General features: G+C 45.4%; 1 protein-coding gene across 1 annotated transcript in view; it reads left to right on the top strand.

Moving 5' to 3' along the window:
* Positions 1–25,809, top strand: part of SLC22A23 (solute carrier family 22 member 23) — a gene marked incomplete at its 5' end in the record, with an annotated part of 233,938 nt that overhangs the window by 98,046 nt on the left and 110,083 nt on the right.

Genomic DNA, 25,809 nt, shown 5'->3' with positions numbered 1-25,809 from the left:
TGGGGTGATTTCTCACTTTATGTCTCTCTTTCTCTATGTCTCTGGCAAGCACTATAGCAAAAATATCTCTCTAAAAAAAAAAAAAAAACCTTGTGGAAAATGGAATTATGAGCTTGTTTGGGTGCAAAAAAAATATTTTTAAGTCCATACATGTTTTTTCATAAGATGCCTTTTCCATGAGCTTTTTGAAGACCCCCTCCTATAGACATGAACCTGAAGAATTTGGGCAAAGGCATGTGGAACAATGGTTGTTCCATATCTAAGTTTAAAAACAAAAACCAAATGCAAAACACATGCTTTTATTTCCTCTCCTGTTCACGCTCCCACAGTACCATAGGCAGCGAGGCAGACCATGCATGTTAAGTGATTTCTAAAGAGGGCCGAGCTCGAGCTGCCTAAGAGAACTTACTGCGGGGAAGGAAATGGACCTGTCTCTGCTTGCACCATCCAGTCCTCCAGCCGCTGGGCACCTGTATCTAATCAATGCTGGAGACATGGCCAGAGTGACTGAAGGGCTGGATTTGTTGTTTTACTTCATTTATTCTATTCATTTTCTTTTAAATTTTTCCCAGAGGACATGTGTGTGCTCCAGAAAGAGAGAGAGAGAGAGAGAGAGAGAGAGAGAGAGAAAGCAGCCCCTAATGAGACGTAGTCATACTGCAATTTCTTCTCCGTTTCTCCATCCTGTCAGAATTTTGAGCATACATGCACACATGCCCAGTATGGTTTTTTTTAGAGGTTTTTGCTATAGTGTGCGTGTGCTCGCCAGAGAGACAGAGAGAGACAGAGAGACAGAAAGTGAGAACTCACCCCCCAGGAGGGATGGCCACGCCGCAATCCCTTCTCCTCCATTCTCCTCTCGGGATCTTGGGCACACACGCACACGTGCCCGGCGTGAGTCTTAAGCCACTGGGTCCGGGACTCAAACCGCGGTCAACTACATGGGAGTCCAGAGACATAGCCATTATACAACTGCTGGTCCCCGCCCAGTATGTTTTTCAAGTTTCTGGGTTTGGGATTCAACTGCAGAGTTGGCCTTAATTCCTCAATCCCTAGGTTATGGTGCTGGCCCTAATTTTCTTTTCAAGTTTAATTTATTTCTTCCATGAGTGAGAGAGACAGAGAGCATGACAGCACCTCCAGCAAGTTCTGGATCCTGCAGTTCACCCGGCCTCGGCCAGCCCAGATCATAGACACATGCATTCCCAGTACTCTCAGGAAGGCCTGTGGATATGAACCCAGATCCTTTCCATGTAGATCAACTTTGCAGAGTGTCCCATTTCACCTCCAGGCCACTGCCTGGCCCCATATTAGTGAATTTAATTTAAATTCAAGTAAGCACGCATGGCTAGTGTCTTCTATAATAGGCAGTATCAGGACAGGAAGCAAGGAGAATTAGAGGAGGTAGCGTCTTTTCTCCCCTCTCACAGAGAAACTCCTGAAAAACATGAGCTCCAAGCCTTGTATCCAGGACCCCACCAAGTTTCCTGTACCCACTCGGGCTTCCATTGTCTCTTCTGCTTACTTGGTGGAAGTGTGCTTGATGAGATGACCCACATCCGACATGTTGACAAAGGCATCAGTAACTCATCCATTGTCTTCACTGACTTCTCAGCAGTGTCCCACCCAGCCTGACCACTCCCTCTTGCTGTCTTGACCCCGCACCCACTCGGTAGTCCTCCCTCTGTAGTCCCTGAGAAGGTTGGGTCTGAGCATTTCTCCATGTATATACATTCTTCATGTCAGCTTTGCTAAAAATCTGGTGTTAAATAATTCCCATATGCCAGAGACTCCCACATGCATATCATTGACTCTCACCTCCCACTGTGTTCCGAACTTGTGTATTCAACTGCCTAGTGGATATTCCACTTGGCTATCCCAGAGGACTCTCAAATCCAGTGTGGCCAACATAGAAGCCTCCTTCTTTCCACATGCTCGGAGCTCTTCCTCCCTCATCTTTCCAATCTCAATAAATAGAACCACCATCGATGCAGTTGCTCAAGCCAAAAATGTGTAGGCGTTACCCTTTCTTCATTTCTCTCCCCCTCAGTCAGCAAGCCTTCTCAGCCATTCCCCCAAATTATATTCCAAGTCTCTTCACCTCTACTGCAACCCCCCGAGGCAAAGCCTTTTCCTTTCTTACCCGGATAACTAACTGCTATTGCTCCTAACTGTTCTTCTTCATTCTGGTTCAAACCTCTACAGCTAATTCTTTACTTAGAACCAGGGTGATATTTACCCAATATGAATCAGACTCTCTACTCTGCGACTTCACACCCTCTGTATTAGTTAGAAATTAGCTTCATTTATGAAGCATTAAAAACCAGAGCAGGGATTCGAACAAACGGGTGCTGTGGCAGCCTTGTGACATTGGGCCTGCGATGGTTTAGGTTGTGGTTCGTCTACTGAAAGTTCATGTTTTGCAATCTGGTCCCTAGTGTAGTGGCATTCATTGGGAGATAGTGAGACCTTTAAGAGGAGAGGCCTAGTGGACAGTGATTGGGTCATGGCGGCGTCAGCCTCATGAATGGATCGATGTTGTCTCATGAGATAGAAGGGAGTTCTGGCTCTCGTGAGAAGTAGTGAGTTCTGTGAGAGCAGGTTGTTATGAAAGGAAAATGTTGTCTTCGGGTTTATCTGTCTGCATGTACTCACCATTCTTCCTGCTTCTGACCAACATGTTGTGATGTAGAACAGGGTCCTCAACCTCCAGGCCATGGGCCAGTGCCAATTCTTATTATTGCTAGGTAAGGATAACACAAAGTGCACAATAAATGTAATGTGTTTGCACCATCCTGAAACCATCCTGCCCACCCCAGTCTGTGGAAAAATTGTCTTCCACGAAAGTAGTCCCCGCTGCCAAAAAGGTTGAGGACCACTGAGGTAGCCAGCCCGATGCCAACCCCACACCTTTGGATTTTTCAGTCACCTCTATTCGTTATAAGTTACCCAGTCTCAGGCATTTCTGGTAGCAACACAATGGTGGACTAAGACAGGGCCTACCACCTTCTGGGGTGCTGACCCAGCTGTCGTGTACATATCCCAGCCAGCAGAGATGGAGAATAGGAGGCGGAGCACTCCTTCCCATTGAAGTGGCTGCTCAGAAGTCAGGGGTACCATTTCTTGCATCCCACTGTCCAGAACTCAGTAACCTGCCACACCCACCTGGAAGGTCTTATTTTGCAGAGGTTGAGTCTGTAAGAAGAAGGAGAGAAGGGGCCTTGGGGGAGTCTAGTAGCTTTGCAACACCGTCCACCAGCTTTCATTTTACCCTCTAAATGCCTCACCATGGGCCCTGAGATCCTGCAAGGTCTGGCCCTGCTTTACCTAGCACTGTGTTCCAGCTAAACTGGCCTGTTCCTTAGGCCACTCATCCTCACCTTTCCCTCTGCCTGAAATGCTCCACCCCAGACCTCTGCAGGCCTGGCTGTATCCTTTCACTATGATTGCTGTTCAGATGACTCAAATGCTTTCTCAAGCCACTGAGTCTAATCAGTAACCAAATAATTTCACTAGCATCATCCTGCCTTTTTTTTTTTTTTTTTTAGGTTTTTATCATAGGGTGCATATACCCACTGGAGAGAGGCAGGGAGAGAAAAAATAGGAAATTAGCCCCCAGGGGAGGGATGGCTACATTGCAGTCGCTTCTCTTCCATTCTCCTCTCAGGATTTTGGGCATGTACACACACACACCCAGCATGATTTTCAAGCTACTGGGTCTGGGACTCAAACCATGGTTGGCCATGTGGGAATCCAGAATCTTAACCACCACATCATCTGCTAGCCCATCCTGCTTTGTTTAAAGTATCTGCTACTACCTGCATGTTTGCATCCTCACACATACCACCCACCTACTCTGGAATGAACACCAAGAAAGCAGGGCCTTATTGTTTCTTGTTCTCCACTCTATCTCCGATACCTACATTCGTACGTGGCACAGAATGGGTACCTAAATGCTAGTTGAATGAACAAATTAGTTCATGGAACGTGCTGAAAATCTATTACAGAATAGCTGTCCATGTGTGATTATGGGGGGTGGGGGGGAAGGTTGGAAGGGCTAGACTTCTCTTACTCTAATTCCCACGCATTAGAGATAAAGAAACAGGATAACTGAAATTGTCGCATAGCTGAATGATAACTTACTGAGATTTCTCACAAAAAAAACCCTCCTGACCTAGATAGATGTGGGCTGGATGCCAAAACAGTCAGGTTCAAAACTGCTCAGCCACACCCTGTAACTACTGATTAATGAATTGTTACCTTCCATGGCCTGCCCCTACCAATCTAGCACCGTATTCTGGTATCAGTCAGAATAAGGTCTCCTTGACTTGGTAAGGATATTTGTGTACAATCCTATTTTAATGAGTACACAATGGAATGGTTAATAATAAAAGATAACATAGGTTCACTGACTTCCCTGTCCTCACCAGTATTAACCGGTTCTCTTATTATTCTCATTGGGAATTCATGAGAGGAGGGATGGAGCTGATCTCGCATCCTCCCTTCGTAATGCAGTGCCTGCCACAGTAGACACCTGTATTGGCCAGGGGTTCTCCAGAGAAACTGAACCAACAAGATATAGATAGATGTAGATATATAAAGGTATTTATGATAGGCATTATCTCAGATGATCACAAGGCAGAAAATTCCCACAACAGACTGTCTGCAAGCTGGAGAAACAGCCAAGAGACTCAGAAGGAGGGAAACTGGTGCCATTCAAGTCTAAGGCCGAAGGCTTGAGTGCCCTTGGGTGGCCATTAGTGCAGTTGAGTCCTAAAGTTAAAGAGCTTGGCATTTGTCTGACTGGATGGGCACAGGGGCCAACCACTTATAGGAACGAAATTCAGCCAAGAACTGAGTTACAGAGCAGGGATGGAGCAGTCAGATGTGTAGATAGCAGGAGAGGAACATACAGCACACTGAAGGATCCAGAGAGAGGCAACAGAATCCGCCATTTTGTCTGTGGGTCCCCTCCTGCACCCCAAACTGATTGGATGGTTCCTGCCCACACTGAAAGAGGTTCCTTCTCTCAGTCCACTGACTTCCATGCCAGTTTTACCATGGATAGGTACTCATTCACATTGAAGGCAGGTACTTCTCTTTCAGACTACTGACTCACAGGAGATCTTGTCAGGCAACACTCTCTCAGACACACCCAGGAAAAACGCTTCGCCAGCCACCCAGGCATCCCACAATTCAGTCAATTTGATACCCAAAATTAACCATCACAATGGTTGATAAAAATTTTTGATGTTAGGGAACCAGCACTTAGCATAATGGCTATGTCGCTGGACTCCCACGTAGTCGACTGCGGTTCGCATCCCAGACCTGGTGACTTAAAACTCACGCCGGGCGTGTGTGCGGGCGTGCCCAAGATCCCGAGAGGAGAATGGAGGAGAAGGGATTGCGGCGTGACCATCCCCCCTGGGGGGTGATTTCTCGCTTTCTGTCTCTCTGTCTCTCTCTGTCTGTCTGATGAGCGCACGCACCCTATAGTGAAAACAAACTCTCAAAAAAAATTTTTTTTTGATGTTACTCAAACATTTATCCTTAAATGTATATCATTAAAATATGGAGTAGACTCTAACCAAAATGTATATCATTAAAATATGGAGTAGACTCAAACCAGGGTTTTTTTGTTTATTTCTTTGTTTGTTTGCTTTGGTAAGTTTGAGAAACTTTCCATCACAATTAAAGAGTCAGGATATGGTCAGGGTATGATTTCTCTACCTTCCATCCATCCAGTTTACCAAGGCCACTGAAAAAGTGAAGCCCACATCAATCACTCAGTGTCCTGATTCACTCACGTTCCTGGGTGGGGCTTTTAGGCAGGTCTCTAGCTTCAGAATTAGGCTCTTGGCTTTACTCTTGCGAGCCAATAGTTTGGCAGATATGCAGCATATTATTTAAGTTCACAGGACCTAAACGTAATCTCTAGAAAATTAAGAAGGCAGAGTTCAATACAGTTTAATGTCCTCACTCAGGATCCACTTATACATACCAGGCTCAGAATGTGGAGTGTCAGGGCCAACAGGTGACTTGGAGGTTAAGGGCACTGGACTCCCACATGGCCGACCATGCTTTGAGTCCCAGGCCTGGTGGCTTGCTTTCTCACTTTCCACCTCTCTCTCCTTCTCCCTATCAGGTCAAATGAATATAAATAAATAAAATAATTATTTTAAAAATAAATCAATTAAATATGTTGAGCGTCATCCAGCTTTTGCTATAGAGAACAGACCTGATAGTGAAGTGGAGCAGAGTGGTCCCAGGATGTACATCTCAGCATTAGGTTAGTTCTGAGATTGAGTTTAAACCCTGCAGGTGAGCCCTAGGTATACTCCAGCGTTCTGGACCCCTAGGAACACTAGGGTTATGCTAGCTTTGTGAACTTCCCATGGGAGATCTTGTCGCCTAACGTCATGGTGGGCAGGGACAGAATTCTTGGCCTGCACATGGTACGTTTGCACTAGAATTTGACTACACTTTGGAGAGAGAGGAAAGAGGGAGTAGAGGGATACAGGCTATACCTAGACCTCTCTACTGCTTATGGAGGAGGCCTCTTTTAAGATCTGATTTAAGATATTCTGACTGGAACCCAGTTAGTTGAGGCGGCTGAGTGGATATAAAATTTCCAGGCAACTACACCTTTTTTCTTTGGTACATTTTCCTCCTTGGTGGGACCAGCAGTTAGCGTAATGGCTGTGTTGCTGGATTCCCATGTAGTCGACTGTGGTTCAAGTCCTGGACCCAGAGGCTTAAACTCAAGATGGGCACGTGTGCGTGCGTGCCCGAGATCCCGAGAGGAGAATGGAGGAGAAGAGATTGCGGCGTGGCCATCTCCCCTGGGGGGTGATTTCTCATTTTGGGCACGGTGGCACCCACCCTATGGCATTTTCCTCCTTGGAGTCATTGGGTGTGAGGTTTAGTGTACGCTGAGAATTATAGAGAGAGCCCCCATTCCTTGCCCTGACTATGGCCCACAGCCGGTTGCTGATGAAGCCAGTGGACAGATCGTGGCAACCGGCCCAGGCATTGCCAGGAGAACTTCTGATCATCGCCTCCAAAACTGGGCCTTATTTCTGAAATGCAAAATGAAGTCACTTTCATATTTTCACGCATCCTTGGACTGGTTGCATATTATTTTTTGGAGGCTACGTATATCAGCTTTGCTGAGTTAACAAAAAGGCAGTGAGGGGAGCAAATACTCCAAACTGATTCCAGCAGCACCACTCATTCTATTCTGACAGGTATGTTGTCATACCCGTTAAGTCGCTGGCAACAACGCGGAAGGCAAAACCCCAGCCCTCTTCCCCCTCCTGCCTGCTCTGTATGGGTTATTCTGATCCTTCGGTAAGTCAGGAGGGATAGTTCATCCCTGTGCTTTCTCCTGCACATGCCCAATGCCATAATCTGCTGCTTTCATTCTAGCTCTCTGAGGAGTTAAGAATTCCCTGGAGTTGCAGGAGAAAGCAGAAGGTGATGGCAGGAAAACGGGGGGCAGTAAGAGAGCAGTAGAAATAAAGGATCTGGGGAACTCTGGCAAGATGTTCATTCTGTCCCCTGCCGAGATAGGCTGGCCCTGACTGCTCACTCAAAATTCACAGCTTGTTTCTCTTATCACGGCCTCCTACTCTAATTCTCAGCGTATACTTCAATTTTAATTAGGATAGGAAACATGTAGGAGAAAATGTACCATCTTAACCATTTTCTTTTCTTTTTTTTTTGGGGGGGGGGAGAGGGTTTTTTTGCTATAGAGTGCATGTCCTCACCAGACAGGCAGAGAGAGACAGAGAGACAGAAAGCGAGAAAGCACCCCCCAGAGGGGATGGCCACACTGCAATCCCTTCTCCTCCATTCTCCTCTTGGGATCTTGGGCACGCACGCACACGCGCCCAGCATGAGTTTAAGCCACCAGGTGCGGGACTCGAACCGCAGTCGACTACATGGGAGTCCAGCGACATAGCCATTATGCTAACTACTGGTCCCCTGCCTTAACCATTTTCAAATGTTCAGTTATCATCACATTGCTGTGTTCACAGTCCATCCCTGTAATGTTCCTTGTGCAAATCTGAAACTCTGTACCCCTTCAACACTTACTCCCCACCCTCTACTCCCAGCCCCCGCCAACCACCAGTCTACTTTCTGCACCTTTGAATTTGATGACTTTAGTAAGCAGCATCATACGGTATGTGCCCTTTTGTGACTAATTTAGTTCACGGAGCACGTCCTCAAGGTTCATCCACATTATCTCAAGGGACAGGATTTCCTTCCTTTTTAAGGCTAAATAATAGTTCATTGTATGGACATACGCGTTTGTCTATTCATCCACCAATGGACATTTGGGTTGAGCCCGCCTTGTCACCTTGTAAGTAGTATTGTAAATAATACTGTTAGGAACTTGCTGTACAAATATCTTCTCAAGACCTTGCTTTCAATTCTTTGGGGTATAAACCAGAAGTGGAATTCATAAACCAGAAGTGAAATTGCTGCATTTTACGGTAATTTGATTATTATTTTTTTAGACGTTTTTGCTCTAGGGCGCTTGCACTCGCCAGAAAGACAGAGAGTTACAGAGAAACAGAAAGCGAGAAATCACCCCCCAGAGGGGATAGTTCACACCACAATCCCTTCTCCTCCATTCTCCTCTCGGGATCTTGGGCACGCACGCACACGTGCCCGGCGTGAGTTTAAGCCATTGGGTCTGGGACTCGAACCGCAGTCGACTGCATGGGAGTCCAGTGACGGAGCCATTACGCTAACTGCTGGTCCCTCTGGTAATTTTATTTTTATGTTTTTTAAGATGTACTGTACTGTTTTTCATGGCAGTGGCACCATTTTTTACACGTCTACCTACAGTGCACAAGAGTTTCCATGTTCCACATCCTTGCCAACACTGGTCATGTTCTGTCTGGTTTTTGTTTGACAGTAACCACCCTGACGAGTGTGTTCCACATGCACTTTTGACTCTGATGTTTTCATTTATTGCCCCTCTCTCCTCTCATGAGGATGCATGTGAGCTAGGTGATGCCAGAATTCTCATCTGACCTATTGATTCTCACTTCCCCCAGTACTGGATGGATATGTTTGTTAGATGAATCCTCATCTCTGATTCTCCCCGGCTTGTAGGCCAGTGAGTCATTTCAGTCATTTACAAAACAATGCAAAGTCAACACCCGAAGACATGATCTGTCTGTGTGAATATAAACTGCCTCAGGTTTCCATGTGAGCGTAGGGTAACTGATGAGAAAAATTGCATTGGCTAGGTGTCCCTTGCTGGGCTTCTTCTTCTGGGAGCAGGAACTCCTCCCCCAAAATACTATGTCATAGACTGGAGCCAACCCCCGAAACTTCCCTTTATTTATTCTCCTTTCCCATCCACCCTACCCTGAAAGAACTTAATCGGAATGCCACACCTTCCAGCTTTCTTTGACTCCTTGAATCCAGACTTCACTCTTTAATTTCCTTTTTCTTTTTTCTTTGGAGAGATTTTTGCTATAGGATACATGCACTCACTGTAGAAACAGAGACAGACAGAAAGCGAGAAATCCCTCCCAGGAGGATGGCCACAGCAATCCCTTCTCCTCTTAGGATTTTAGGACATGCACACACATGTCCCAGGTGTGAGTTTCAACTCACTGGGTCTGGGGCTCAAATCATGGTCGGCCATGTGAGAGTCCAGCACCTTAACCACTATGCCACCTGCTCGCCCCTTTAATCTCATTTTTAAGAAATTGTATTCTGGGGGGCCAGCAAGTGGTATGGTGGTTAAGGGCGCTGGACTCCCACATGGGCGATCTTGGTTCAAGTCCCGGACCTGGTGGCTTGCTCTCTCTTTCTCTCTCTCTTCCTCTCTGTCTATCTCTGGTCAAAATTGAAAAATAATGATAATAAATAAATAAATAACTCTTAAAAAATAAAAAAAAAATTGTATGCTGAGATCATTTTAGACTTACCGAAGAGTGCCAAAGGTAGTACAGAGAGTTTCTTTCTTTTTAATTATTTATTTTATTTATCATTGTTATTTTTTTTTAATTTAATAGACACTCACAAAGAGAGACAACGAGAAAGGGAAAGTAAGAAAGCAAGCTGCCAGATCCAGGACTTGTACTGTGGTTGGCCATGAGGGACTCCAGCACCCCAACCACCATGCTACCTCCTGGCCCCAGTACAGAGAATTTCTGTGCACCCTTCATTCACTCAGCTTCTCCTGATGTGAACGTCTTACATAGTCATCGGGGTGTGTTTATCAGAACTAAGAAATGGATATTGCTGCGGAACTACCCACTACACTGTTGGCTCTCTTGAGATTTCACCTGCTTTTCCTGTGACGTCCTTTTTCTGGTGCAGGGCACTTGTTGCATTTAGTTGCTGTGTCTCCTTCATCTTCTGCAATCTGTGGCAGTTCCTCCGTCTTTGCTGCATTTCATGACCTTGGCGCTTGGGACAAGAATATGATTGTGAAGGGTTGGTATTTTGTTGGATGCCCCTTACCGTGGGTCTGTCTGATCTTGTTCTCTTGACCAGAATAGGGTGAGTGGTTTGGGGGAAGAACATCACCTGCCACTGTCCTTGTCAGGAGTCCTGGTAGCAGGACTTCCCACTGGACAGCTAACCACCAGCTAAGACAGGCCTGCCGGCTTTCTCCTCTGTGTAGTTGCTATTTTTCCCTTAGTAATGAGTCACTTCCTTGTTTTGTTTTGTTTTGTTTTCATTGAAGGGACTGCCAGAAATGAAGAGCACAGAATCCACGTTGCCAGATTCACTATTTACCTCTTTATTCCTCTCTAACTGTGTCTTTTAAATGCATGTTTTAAGAAAGTTGATGAAGAAAGCTAGCAGGTACATGCAGGTTAAGGGGGCTGGATCCCACATCTGACTACACAGTTCAAGCCCCAGATCCGGCGGCTTGAAAAACACACCAAGCATATATACATGTGTGTCTAAAATCCAGAAATGAGAATAAAGAAGGGATTGTGGCCTGGTCATCTCCCATGAGAGGTGCTTTCTCACTTTCCCTCTTTCTCCCTCTCTGTCTCTCTGGCAAGCACATCGCCCCTATAGCAAAACTGAAAAAGAAAGAAAACATTGATGAAGCTGGATGAGAAACTAAGGTGAAAAACGGGGTGAGGCTGGAGAGTTCTCTCTGTTGACGCGGTAGTATTGGAGACCAGCCTGGCCGTTTAAGCAATGACCCAGAAGAAGGGCTTTCTCTCCGATCTGGCTGTCCTTGGGGCCCCAGCCGGTGCAGACCCCTTCCTTGTCCTTGGTAGGGCTCCAGGGTCTGCACAGTAATCAGAGTGTCCCGTGCCCCAGAGAGCCTTCTCAGTCTTCCCCGTGTCCCATGCTGCCTCAGGCAGGTCTCCAGCAGCCCTGAGCTTGCTTTCTTCATAAAAAAGAGAGTTGGTTCTCGAAGACTGCTCTCAGCTGTTGGGCTGTCCCCAACAATGCCTGGCACAGCTACTAAGAAACAAGTGGCCTCAGAGCCCGCAGCCCATGGGGTGGCTGTCGTCCAGTGGTGCCACCCTCCTCAGTGGCACAGAAGACAAGGCGGCCTCAGATGAATGAGGAGCCATCTGATGGCCACTCGACGGAGACCCCTCCCCCACTTTGCAATCAAGCAAACTTTTTAAAAGTTTATTTATTTGCTCTGAGAGAGACAAGAGAAATAGAGAGAAAGAGGAGGCACACCCAGCAGGGTCTTCATGCCATGACCCCCAGCTTCAAGCAGCCTGGGATGCAAATCCAGGATCTTCTCATGTGGTTCCAGTTGCATTACTTATTCATAACCATCTGGCCCCAAAGACGTAAACTTCATGAGGAGGAGGTGATGGACGTGAACTCCTGGCAGCCACTCGGAACCCGTGGGTGCTGGCTTTCACATGGTACCTGTGGCACACACAAGTCTCTCTTTCTCCCTCCTCTTCCCAGCACCGAGGCTCACCTGCCTTCCTGCAGTGCCTGCTTGGGCCACCTCCACACACAAATGTCCTTTCCTTCTTACCTCCCTCTCTTGCGGGTCCCACATCCTCAGCATGCCACCAAAGGCACAGTGACATCCTTGTAATGTCCCCAACTGATGTAGAACTGGCTCACTTATTAAATCCATCTTGCCAGTGAATTAAAAACCTGGGGGTGGGGGGGGGAGTGTGGAAAGGTGCGACCTTTCTAGCCCATTGAAATCTGTCCTCAGTAGAGACCAGCAGTTAGTGTAATGGCTATGTCGCTGGATTCGCTGGAATCTCATGTAGTCAACCACGGTTGAGTCCCGGACCCAGTGGCTTAAACTCACGCCGGGCGCATGTGCGTGCGTGCCCAAGATTCCAAAAGGAGAACAGAGGAGAAGGGATTGCGGCATGGCCATCCCCTCTGGGGGGTGATTTCTTGCTTTGTGTCTCTCTCTCCGTCTTTCTGGCAAGCGCATGCACCCTATTGCAAAAACTTCTCAAAAAAGAAAGTCGGTGACTAGCAGGACTGAGGCTCTCATGGGGGACCTGACAGCCGCGTTATTTAGAGTGAGGTGCGTTTCATCTAACAGCGTCCTGCCTGAATTCAGAGCTGGGACACTGGTTGCAGTCACATGGCAGCCTGGTTATTCCGTGGATATTCTTTACTGAGGCTGAGCTGGGAAAAGCGAGATGACCAAATTTCCCCTCCCAGCGTTCCAGCTCCAGCACATCTGTGTCCTGACAACAAAGCACTCTCTGAGGATGTGGTTTGTTTGCAGCACAGCGGGTTTTTGTCTTTCCTGTGGGCCAGTTCAGGCACATATGTTTGGCCCCATCTCTAGGTGGTCAGGGATGTCCTGACCATGATCAGGCGTGGCTGGCACTGGGCCATGACCTCAGAGAACTTCCCCAAGGAGCTGTCAGGCTCTGAAGGGAACTACGAAGACTAGGTCCAACAGCAGGGGGCAAGTGAGTCAACCTGTCAGTGTGTGTGATTCAGTACAGACACGTGTTTTGGAACTTTGTTTTGTTGTGGTGAAATGCACAAGCCATAAGATTTCCTGCACTAGCCATTTCTTGGTGCCTGGCTCAGTGGCGTTAATGACATTGAGTGTTGTATCACCATCATCTTGCAAAACAGAAACGCTGGTGCCAAACTGTGGCATGGTGGGTAAGACCCTGATCCCACACCACCAACTGTGTGGTTTGAATCCTGGAACCAGTTGCTTCAAAAACACACCAGCGCATATACAAGCATGCCTAAAACCCCGAGAGGAGAATGGAGGAGAAGTGATTGCAGTGTGGCCGTCCCCCCTGGAGTCGTTTTTCACCACACCCCACCTTTCTCCAGCAAGCCCACGTATCCTATAGCAAACTGTTAACAAAAATGGAAACTCTGGACCCATTAAACACCGGCTCCTTATCGCCCTCTCCAGCAACCATTCCACTTTTTGACTCTTTGAATTTGACTGCTCAGGGATCAGCAGATGGTATAAGGGTTATATTGCTGGACTTCCACATAATCGACTGCAGTTCGAGTCCAGGACCTGGCAGCTTAAAACTTAAGCCAGGGGCATGTGCGTACATGCCCAAAATCCCAAGAGAAGAATGGAGGAGAAGGGATCGCAGAGTGGCCATTCCCCCTGGGGGACGATTCCTCACTTTCTGTCTCTCTGTCTCTCTGGCAAGCACACACATACTATAACAAAAATCTCTCTGAAAAAAAGAAAGAAAGAAATGAATTTGACTGGTCTAGGAACTGCAAAATAGAATCACACAGAATTTGTCCTTCTGTGACTGGTTTACTTCACTTTGTGTGATGTCCTCCAGGTTCATTCACATTGTAGCATGTGTCACAAACGCCTTTCTTTTTCAACCTGCAGAATATTGTATAAGTTAACCACTTTCTTTTTTTAATCCATTTATCCAGGGACCCTTGGGTTGCTTCCACCTTTCTGCTACCCTGAATAGTTTTGCTATGAATGTGGGTGTGTGGATATCTCTCCCAGACCCTTCCTTAAGTTCTTCCAGGCATGTCCCTCCAAGTGGATATACTGGATCATAGGGTTTGGGGAATTTTTAAACTCACTCTCCTCTTTGGAGACTGTCTTTGAGGTTCTTGTTTAACTTTCCACCAACAATAATGAATACAATTGGGTTGACATTTAAAAAAAATAAAAGTACCTACCAAGAAGAAAAAAAAAAAATAACCCCAAAAATCCCCAAGTCATTATTTTGTAATTAAGATTCGAGTTTGAACTGGTTAGTGTAATGAGAGAACCAAAAGACAGTACAAGTTCATAGATTGTTTTCCTTGTTCATGTTATACTCAAAGATCTTCAAAAAGTTTATGGAAAGTGTGCATATAAAATCATTTTCACAAATTGTACATTTTTTTCACCAGGACAAACTCCTACTTTAATGTCATTTTTGCATGAACTTTTTTTGAAATCATCTATGTTTACTCTTACCACCCAGAAAATGTGTTTTTAAGTGATTTTCCCATTGATATAGTATAGAAGTATTTATAAAGTGATCATAGTTTTTATTTATCTTTACTTTCAAAGAATCAAGAAGCATTTTTAGGCAGAAATGCTTACTTAAAATGAGTCTGTCAGGCCCCGCCTCTTTGGTTTAGCTGGTTGTGTACTGAATGGTGCAGCTTCCAGCTGCATACACTATGGTTCGAGTCCCCGGTCCAATGGGCCTGAAAACACACCAGGCATGTACACGCATGCCCAGGATCATGGCGGACTAGAGGACTGGAGATGGGGGTCACTGGGTGACTGAGTCCTATTTAGGGTCTCTCTCTCTCTCACTCCCTCTACTTCTGTCTCTCTCCCCAATCCCTCCTTCCTCCCCTACAGACGCTCTATCGTGAATTACAATTTTTTAAGAGAAATTTTTACTGTAGAGTATGTGTCGTGAATTACAATTTTTTAAGAGAAATTTTTTACTATAGAGTGTGTGTACTCACTGGAGACACAGAGAGAGACAGAAAATAAGAAATCACCCCCCTGGGGGGGGGATGGTTGCACTGAAATCCCTTCTCCATTGTCCTCTCTGGATTTGGGGCACACATGCACATGCGCTCAGTGTGTTTTAAGACACTGGGTCCAGGACTCAAACCACGGTCCACTACGTGGGAGTCTAGCAACATAATAGTTACGCCATCTGCTGGTCCCATGAATTAATTTTTTTTTGACATAGCCATTACTCCATCTGCTGGCCCCATGAATTAATTTTTTTAAATGAGTCTGATAGATTAAAATTTGTTATTATAAAGTTGTCATATGATTGAACAGTATTTTAGAGAAGGAGCAGCTGCTTTGCCAAGACTCACCATGGAGGGAGCCTGGTGGTTAAGAGAGCTGGATCCCACATGGCCAACTGCATGGTTTGAATCCCAGACCTGGCGGCATGAAAAACACACTCAGCATGTGTGCAGATGTGCCCCAAATCCCAAAAGGATAGAGAAGTGGAAGAGAAGGGACTGTGGTATGACCACACTTCATGGGGGTTGGGGGTGCTCTCTCCCTCTGTGTGTCTCTCTCTGTCAAAACAATAATTTAAAAAATTTTACTACATAATGTCTTTACAATCATGAGCTCTATGAGTGTGTATTAATTCACCGTGCGAGAAATCAGTTTACACAGAATGGCTTTTCCCCACTCATCGCTGTCTCCGGTCTACACACACCTACCATGACCGTGAAGCACCTCGTGCGATTCTGGCCGGGCGCCCTCTGCTTTTTCAGGGAGAAGCAATGAAGGTCCTTGCTACCTTCATCCAGGAACCAGCGCTGTTCTCAACCAGCCGCACCTGAGAGGGCTTCAGGCTAGCAGGCCAAGCTGCTGTTGCCATGGCCAGAGACTCTTAAACAGGTCACTCTGGTCCTGTCCCTTTACTTCAGAGCTTGAACCTCAAAGGCTCCCATGGCTTTTAGAATACAGTCTGAGTGTGGCTTGCCCCCAGCCACTGGGGAAGCTTTCAGTGTCGTCTCCCCACCCCCACTCCACCTCACATGCCAGCTGGTTTCAGTTCCTTGAAAATTTTGTAACGTTTCGTCACTGGACTTTTGCTAGCTTACTCTCCCGTGATTTTTCCTGAAGGTGAAATTTGCTTGTGAGCTCCAAGTCATGTGTGTGCTCCTTTTGCTGGGGATTTTCTTCTGAACCCACACATCTGAGCCAGGGGCCTCTCCTCTGCATGCCCATAGTACTCTCTACTGTCCTGGACACAGAATCATAGTTATATCATCTCATCACACTCATCCTGTTGGTATGTTCGGAATTGTTTCATTGCACTAAGTATTGAGTAGACATGAAAACACTATGTGATAGATATCAGATAAGGAGGATTCTGACATTGTGCGTGTTTGCGTGCCCACCAGCCAGCTGTGGTTCCTTGGGTGTGCCACGCGTGTCTCTCCCCAGCCATCCAATCCTCATCCCCACCCTCATAGCAACATTGAGCCTGAATTTTGTGTTATCTATACCCTTGCTTCTCTTTGATTTTACTTCCGTTAGTACCCATGTCTTAGCCCCTTTTATGCTCCTGTAACAGGCTACCTTAGACTGGATAGTTTATAATGACACAAATGTATCTGGCTCACAGTTCTGGATGCTGGGAAGTCCACCTTTGAGAGGCTGGATTCTGGTGAGGGCCTCCGTGCTCCATCATCCCATGGTGTAAGGTAGAAGGGCAAGATAGAGGGGAAGAAGGCTGGATCATCCTTTTTCTAGGAGCCTACTACCTACTCCCACAACAGGCATGAATCCACTCATGAGGGTTCTGCTCTCATACCCTAATCACCTCTTAAAGGTCTCACCTTTCAATGCTGTTCCACTGGGGATTAAGTTTATAAATGGTTTAACGCTGTCACTCCATCAATTCATGATAAATCATGAATGTTGGGGGACGCATTCAAAACATAGCAGTCCATAAACAGTGCATTATTTAGTTTTGCATGTTTTTGAACTTCAAAGTTGAATCATGGTGTGTGTTCCTCTACATTTTCTTTCATTCCGTGTTATTGCTAAAATGCCTTCTGTGTTGATATTTACTGCTGTGATTCATTTATTTCACTGCTGTCTGAACATAACACCATTATCTGGGCTAGGATTGATTTTCTAGGGACCAGCAGTTAGTGTAATGGCTATGTTGCTGGACTCCTACGTAGTCGACCGCAGTTCAAGTCCCGGACCCAGCGGCTTAAACTCACACTGGGTGCATGTGCGTGCGTGCCCAAGATCCCGAGAGGAGAATGGAGGAGAAGGGATTGTGGCATGGCCATCCCCCTGGGGGGTTATTTCTTGCTTTCTATCTCTCTGTCTCTCTCTGTCTGTCGAGTGCATGTGCCCTATGGCAAAAACCTCTCCAAAAAAAAAAAAAACAAAAGAATTGATTTCCTACAATGAGTGATCTCCAAAATGTTCATGGAAATGTGTATTATGAAAAAAAAAAACTATCCATGGATTTCAAAATTTTTTGCACTGAAATAAATTCACACTTTCCATGCCCACGAACTTTTGAAGTCCTCTCATACCTCTATCCTATTTCTTCTCTTTCTCTCATATCCCCTTCTTTACCCTAACACACAATTTTAAACTCTAGAAGGGTTGATATTGAGCTTCTCCTGCTCCTTGTTATGTCTTAGGATCTGACATGTAAGGAAGTATTTGCTAAAGAAAGTGTGTCCTGTGGCCTGAGGGGCTGCCTCTGAATAGTGGTGGACTTACCATTCTGCCACCCCATTGGGAATAAGCAACGATGCCATTCTGTGTGGCTAGGGCTCTTCTCCTCCTGACACCTTACCTTGCCACAGTATTCTAGACTGGGATTCAGCACATCTTTTCTGTCAAGTGCCAGATGGTGAACACTTGAGCGTTTGTGGTTTCTTTGTCACAACGACTCAACTCTTGCCATTGCAGCATGAAAGCAGTCATAGATAATATGTCAATAAATGTGTCCCGATAAAACTTTCTTGGCAAATACAGGCAGTGGGTCAAATATGGCCTGTGGACTATAGTTGCCAACTCTGCTTTAGGTGACTTGCCCACGTTAAAGGGAGGGTAATATAACTAGTGGGTCAGAGATAGGAAAGGTTGATCACGGAGTCTAGAAGGACTCTCCCAGCGCTACACAAAGACAGAGCCGGGCTCATGGCACCTCATAGAAGGCCATCAAAGACAAGTAGTAATTTTCAGACTAGAATCAGAGTTGTTTTGTGTGGTTTTTGGTTTCGTTTGTTTGTTTTGCCATAAGGCACGTATATTTGCCAGAGAGAACAGAGACAGAAAGATGGTGAGAAAGCACTCCCTCAGAAAGGCTATGCCATAATCTCTTCTCCTCTATCCCCTCTTTTCAGGATTTTGGGCACGCACGCACACACCTGGCATGTTTTTCAAGCTACCGGGTCCAGGACTTGAACCACACGATTGGCCATTTGGGATCCAGCCACCTTAACCACCACACCACCAACTCCACCCAAACCTAAGTACATCTTAAAGGTCAATATGTTTCCATATAGACTGTTACAACCATCAATAGAAATAGTACTATAAATAGTAAAAATTAAAAATACCGCTATACTACTATAAGACTTGGATTTCAGGCTGGGTTAGAATTTGGATTGCTGCCTTTCATCTCACCCACTTCTTCCTTGACTCCTTCCCAGCATCTGAGACTTGAGCCTGGCTGACTTTGCTTACAGACAACTGAGAGTTTGTGGCTTAACACTGTCACTCTGTCAAGCTCACAGAATAAGTTCACAGAGAAAATACTGGCTTTATCTTTGTTGAATGAAGCACAGCAGTATCTTTGAGGAATTCTGGTGCAAATGGAAGAAGGCCTTTGCTGAGTCATTTTTTTGTATGTTAAAGTGGATTCCCTTGTATTCATGGTCTCAGAGTGAAATGAGTTAGAACATTGCAGAGAAAGAGCTCAGACCTGGGACAGAGTGGAATCTAGGTCTGTCTTGGTCTTCCCATTATTTAAGTGGTCTTCCCATTATTTAAGAATTCTTTCTCTCATATCCCCTTCTTTACCCTAACACACAATTTTAAACTCTAGAAGGGTTGATATTGAGCTTCTCCTGCTCCTTGTTATGTCTTAGGATCTGACATGTAAGGAAGTATTTGCTAAAGAAAGTGTGTCCTGTGGCCTGAGGGGCTGCCTCTGAATAGTGGTGGACTTACCATTCTGCCACCCCATTGGGAATAAGCAACGATGCCATTCTGTGTGGCTAGGGCTCTTCTCCTCCTGACACCTTACCTTGCCACAGTATTCTAGACTGGGATTCAGCACATCTTTTCTGTCAAGTGCCAGATGGTGAACACTTGAGCGTTTGTGGTTTCTTTGTCACAACGACTCAACTCTTGCCATTGCAGCATGAAAGCAGTCATAGATAATATGTCAATAAATGTGTCCCGATAAAACTTTCTTGGCAAATACAGGCAGTGGGTCAAATATGGCCTGTGGACTATAGTTGCCAACTCTGCTTTAGGTGACTTGCCCACGTTAAAGGGAGGGTAATATAACTAGTGGGTCAGAGATAGGAAAGGTTGATCACGGAGTCTAGAAGGACTCTCCCAGCGCTACACAAAGACAGAGCCGGGCTCATGGCACCTCATAGAAGGCCATCAAAGACAAGTAGTAATTTTCAGACTAGAATCAGAGTTGTTTTGTGTGGTTTTTGGTTTCGTTTGTTTGTTTTGCCATAAGGCACGTATATTTGCTAGCGAGAACAGAGACAGAAAGATGGTGAGAAAGCACTCCCTCAGAAAGGCTATGCCATAATCTCTTCTCCTCCATCCCCTCTTTTCAGGATTTTGGGCACGCACGCACACACCTGGCATGTTTTTCAAGCTACCGGGTCCAGGACTTGAACCACACGATTGGCCATTTGGGATCCAGCCACCTTAACCACCACACCACCAACTCCACCCAAACCTAAGTACATCTTAAAGGTCAATATGTTTCCATATAGACTGTTACAACCATCAATAGAAATAGTACTATAAATAGTAAAAATTAAAAATACCGCTATACTACTATAAGACTTGGATTTCAGGCTGGGTTAGAATTTGGATTGCTGCCTTTCATCTCACCCACTTCTTCCTTGACTCCTTCCCAGCATCTGAGACTTGAGCCTGGCTGACTTTGCTTACAGACAACTGAGAGTTTGTGGCTTAACACTGTCACTCTGTCAAGCTCACAGAATAAGTTCACAGAGAAAATACTGGCTTTATCTTTGTTGAATGAAGCACAGCAGTATCTTTGAGGAATTCTGGTGCAAATGGAAGAAGGCCTTTGCTGAGTCATTTTTTTGTATGTTAAAGTGGATTCCCTTGTATTCATGGTCTCAGAGTGAAATGAGTTAGAACATTGCAGAGAAAGAGCTCAGACCTGGGACAGAGTGGAATCTAGGTCTGTCTTGGTCTTCCCATTATTTAAGTGGTCTTCCCATTATTTAAGAATATATATATATATATATATATCCCTATCTCACAGAATTATTGTGAGGCATGAGACTTGCTGGATGTGGTAGCAAATTCGTTTTAAAGAAGTGTGATAGGAGGACAGTCAAGATTATGCTGTTAAGACAAAGACTAGGTCAACAAACACCTGTGATCAGTGAGAACTGCCAAGCATTGTTCTAGCACTTTCTTCCTCATTTCATCCTCCTATGAAGAAGATATGTCTGTCCCCCTCTCAAAAACAGGAAGAAGGCAGAGAGAAGGCAGTCACTTGGCCAGGCTCTCTAGGGTACTAAGTGGTAGAGCCAGGATTGATAATCCAGTGTAGCTGGCTGGGGAGTCTTCATCCTTCCGGATAACACTGTTTATCCCAGTCCCTGTACTAATGTTGGAAATGTGGCTATTATTACAGTTTTATTGAGGAGTGGTCCTAAAAACCCTCACCCCTGAGGCTACTCACTCAGCCCCATTCTGCTGTCCTGTAGTTGTGCATACCCAATCCATGGCAGAATAGACAGCACTGTCCTACTGAAAGGTCCCTGAAAAGTAGATAGCACAAAACTAAAGACAGCTGAGCCTCCACTGTGCTATAGGTACAGTGGCCAATGAGGTCGACCTTGCTCACCTCCACACTGAGAGGCCCAGTAGGCAACGATAAGGGCTGTGCCTCCATGTCCAGAAGAGACAACCACAGCAAGGACTTTGATTAGTCCCAGTGATGGTCATTCTATGACTCTGATGAAGGAGACATGCAAGGTGGCCTAGAGACATCAGCCATTTCTCAGAGGATACGACTCATCCGAAAATAGTGTCAGTGCCTTCACATATGATGTCTCTTGGGGATAGCGAAGACTCAGCTCCAGGCAACAAAGTGTGGAAGTCACTGGTGCCTTTTGCCTATGTTTCCCTTGAGGTTAGGCAGATCTGTGCAGCTAGTTCTGGCCAATGAGCTGTAGGTGGAAGTGACACGTCCCTCCTGGACTGGAGGCTCCTGTGAGAGGCCCTCTAGGCCTCTTGCACATCAGTCAGCATCATTCAAGATGGCAGCTGTTCTTTCAACCTGCAACCCCAAGCAATGGTGATGAGCAGAAAGCCCACCATTCCTCAGTGGGCATGTTGTGTGAGCAAGACATAAACTTTGAGGTTGTAAGATTTGGAGATGTTTAAGAGTTGTTAGTGCAGCATGACATGGTCTGGGATGATGCTCAAACCCCAGCATTTCCTCCAGTCCTTGCAAACAACTCATTTGTACCATCTTTTTGTAACTTTACTTTGACTTAGTTACGAGTGTTAAAGAACATTAGTGTTGACTTTGGGTGCATAAAGTTTAGTAGAGAGTAAGTTCCAAAACTAGAATCCAGTTTTATAGGACTTTGTGACTATTCATTTAAATCTACTGAAATGACTGGTTTCATGAAAATGTCAAAAAGTGTTTGATTCATCAAACAGACCTTTGTTTGGGGTCTCAAAGGTGTATAAACACAAGTAAGTGATACATCTAAATTAGTTATTCCTTTGAATATTCTTCTTGAATATTCTTCTTATCAATTTCTTATTATTGTGGTTTAAAATTGTTACTTATAGAGGGCCAGCTAGTGACATGGTAGCTAAGGCAACAGGATCTCACATGGCTGTAGTTCAAGTCCCAGACCCAACGGGTTGAAAAATACACTGAGTACACGTGCATGCATGCCCAAAATCCTGAAAGAAGTGGAGAAGAAGGGATTGCTACATGGCTATCCTTCCACAGGGTACTTTCTCGCTTTCCCTTTCTCTGTCTTTCTCTGGTGAGTGCACACGTGCCCAGTACCAAATTGGGGTGCGGGGAAGTTAGTTATGGAAAGATCATATACTAATACCTACTCGATTATCAGATATTACAGGATAGTTTGATAGAGGAGTTATTTTCAAGAGCACCATTCCTCTTTGCCCAAACTGATTTCTTGTAGTTTGACACGTTCATCTAAACATCCTGAAAACCTGCTCAACTTGTTGAGTTTGGATGAACCATTCACCCCCACAGAGGCAGTGTTCTTCGGATATCAAGTCCCACTCTGAAGTAGAACCTGTTTCCTATCATTCTGTCTTGAACAGATACCATTTCGGATTTTAGGATTTCTGCATCTGTCTTCTTGCCTCCTCATCCCTCATGTCCTCATATTTTTTCTCTCTCTCTTTCTCTCTCTTGTCTCTCATTCTCATGCTTGCTCGCTCTCTCTCTCTCTCGCTCTCTCTCTCTCCAAAGATTTAAGTCAATCCTGTTCAGGGCCAGTCAGTCACTCACTGGTAACACAACTGAGCCCACATGGAAAAGGTTCTGGATTCATGTCCCAGAACCTCCCTGGACACACCGATGTGCATGTGCCAGGATCTCAGGATCTTGGCTAGCTGAGACTTGGGATGGATGGCAGCATGAAGAACCCATTAGGGGTGCCTGTCTGCCTGTCCCTCTCTCACACACACACACAGAAATACACAAATAAGCTTCAAAAAAATTTAATTGATCTTGTTCTAAGACCCCTGATACAAGGGAAATATCTACATATTATTCAACAACCAGAATGAGCAAAAATGGCAGGAACCCTTTGAAGCTTCCGCTAAAACTGAGGGTGTCTTGTTGAATAGCCTTCGGGTAATCTGAGCCCATCCCAGCTGCAGAACCTCAGTCCAAATTGCATAAGTTTCTACTTTAGGATGTACTACAAAGGTCTAGGTTTTCAACTTGGGTTCAAGAGGATATGAAACAAGGGTAGATTTCATGAGAGAATTTTAGTTGGCGGAAAAAGGAAAAATGGCAGCATTCCAACCCCCAAAAGGTATGTTTGCCTCTCTCTTTCACTCAAGCAAACATTTCCAAAAACCAAATGGAACATATTGTCCATTCTCTCGCCTCCCCACTGGCTTCCATATCCCACCACCCCACTCCCCAGCCTTGCAAGTGTAATACCTTGAATTTGCTGCATGGAGTTCTTTAGTTCTCTGACAGCGTTCCATAGCATGAAATGTAAATGTTCTCCTTGACCATCTCGAGTTTCTCAGGGACTATTTGGTGATTTTTAGTTTATAGATTGTCATTATAAATTAGATCTTTCCCCTCCAATAACTCCCGATCTAGCAGATTTTGAAATTACTATCATCTCTTAGTGCCCATGGGCGATTGGTTCCTAGACCTTTTGAATAACAAAATCTAAGCATGCTCAAGTTCCCCATATAAAATGGCGTGGTACTTGCACATAACCTATGCATATCCTTCCACATACTTTATACATCATTTCTAGATTACATATAAAACCTAATAATAGACAATGTAAATGCTATATTAATAATTGTACTGTATTTTAAAATGTGTGATTTTTCTCTTGTTTTGTTTCTAAATATTTTTCCATCCATGGTTACTTGAATCCACAGATGTAGAACCCACAAACACGGAGAGCCTACTCTACTTTTGCCAGAAGGTGAAAGAGTGAATTTGGTGGGAGAAGCCTAAGGCCCATTGGTAGAGGAGAAATGCATTTTAGAATTGCTGCTCTGGTCTAGGCTCCACATCAGAGAATAGGGCCCATCTCAGAGACAGTCCAGGTGTAGGAGAGACAATCTCCAGGGAGCTCGTTAAGGGCACCAAACTTACACCATGGAGAAAACAGGGCAGAGAGGGGCCGACTGGCAGGGAGGCCCAGCTGAGCTGTCCTGTAACGACAGTCTTTGCTTGAGCTACAGCTCAGAGTCCAGACCACAGTCCAGCATATTAAAATCTGACTGCTTCGAGAGGTTAAGAGGCATACCTAAGGCCAGACAGATGGTATCTGATCCAGGGTCAGAACTCCAACCTCCTGAACAGCAGGTAATGCCCTTGAGGTCATGAATATTATAGCTGTCTGACAGGAAAGACACAAAACAGGAAAGAAATGATGACTTTTCGAGGGAAACTGGTGCCTGGTGCTTCTGTGGTAATACAGCAGTAGTCACGTTGTAAGAGGGTTTTTTTTAACTGCCCCTCCACTCTTGCAGGAGTAAGTGCTGAGTGTTCGTATCCGTTAAGCCTTTTATTCCTGGGAGAACTGTCCAGGCCTGATGAACCTTTAGCCATGTTGGTGTCTGGCCTCACAGAGCACCCCATCTGACACACATGGGCCCAGCTAGGGGGACAAAGAACCCCAGGTCAGCTGAGCAAGAAGTACAAATTCTTTAGAGCTGTTGGTAATATTAAACGTTAAAGAAGGGGTCAAGGGCAGGTAAGAATTAGTCAGGAGAGTCTTAGCTATGTGCTGTCCTTGACATTTTCCAGGTAAACAGATTCCATAACAATGTCACCCAGCCTGTCAGGCATGCCAGACTCCCTGCGCGTGTCCTGTTCTGTGGAGGAATCGCTCCCAAGACCTGCCCAAAGTAATCCCCTCAGTGAGCAAAATTGCCCATGCCCTGTTGGTTTGGTAGTGGCCACTGGGCCACTGAGAAAGGACCACAATCTGCTCAGCAGTGCCTGTGCCTTGAAGGAGACAACCCTCCACATAGAAATTGTTTTCTGGGCGGGGGAGAGGTTTTGTTTGTTTGTTTCTTTCTTTCTTTTTGGAGAGGTTTTTGCTATAGGGCGCATGTGCGTGCCAGAAAGACAGAGAGAGACAGAGAGATAGAAAGTGAGAAATCACCCCACAAAGGGGATGGCCACGCCGCAATCCCTTCTCCTCCATTCTCCTCTCGGGATCTTGGGCACGCACACACACGCGCCCAGCGTGAGTTTAAGCCACTGGGTCCAGGATTCGAATCGCAGTCGACTACAGGGGAGTCCAGCGACATAGCCATTACGCCAACTGCTGGTCCCTCCACATAGAAATTTTACAAACGACCTCATACAGGCAGAAAGTTGACAAATAACTACTGTAAGGTGGGAAGGATAGAGCAGAGGGAAAACAGAGGGATATCAATTAAGAAAAACAAAATTACAGACAGAGAAGAGGAAACTTGTCTGGTGTTAGAAAATACAGCAGGGTGGGACCAGCAGTTGGTCGACCACAGTTCGAGTCCCGGACCCAGTGGCTTAAACTCATGCCAGACATGTGTGCGTGCATGCTCAAGATCCCAAGAGGAGAATGGAGGAGAAGGGATTGCGGCGTGGCCATCCTCCCTGGGGGCTGATTTCTCACTTTCTATCTCTGTCTCTCTCTGTCTTTCTGGCATGCACATGTGCCCTATAGCAAAAACCTCTCCAAAAAAAAAAGAAAAAAGAAAGAAAGAAAATACAGCAGCGTGAATATAGCTAGTTAACTATTGATTCTATATCTCTGAGTATCTAAAAAAGAAGATTATGCGTGTTCCTAACGTAATGACAAATGGCTTTTGTCAGATATACTAACTCTGATTTGATCAATATGCATTGCATTTTCCTG

The sequence above is a fragment of the Tupaia chinensis genome, unplaced genomic scaffold (genome assembly GCF_000334495.1).
Source record: "Tupaia chinensis unplaced genomic scaffold, TupChi_1.0 Scaffold138812_1, whole genome shotgun sequence".
NCBI classification, from domain to species: domain Eukaryota; kingdom Metazoa; phylum Chordata; class Mammalia; order Scandentia; family Tupaiidae; genus Tupaia; species Tupaia belangeri.
Note: the sequence above shows the minus strand (reverse complement) of the source record. Positions and strands in the feature narration are given on the sequence as shown.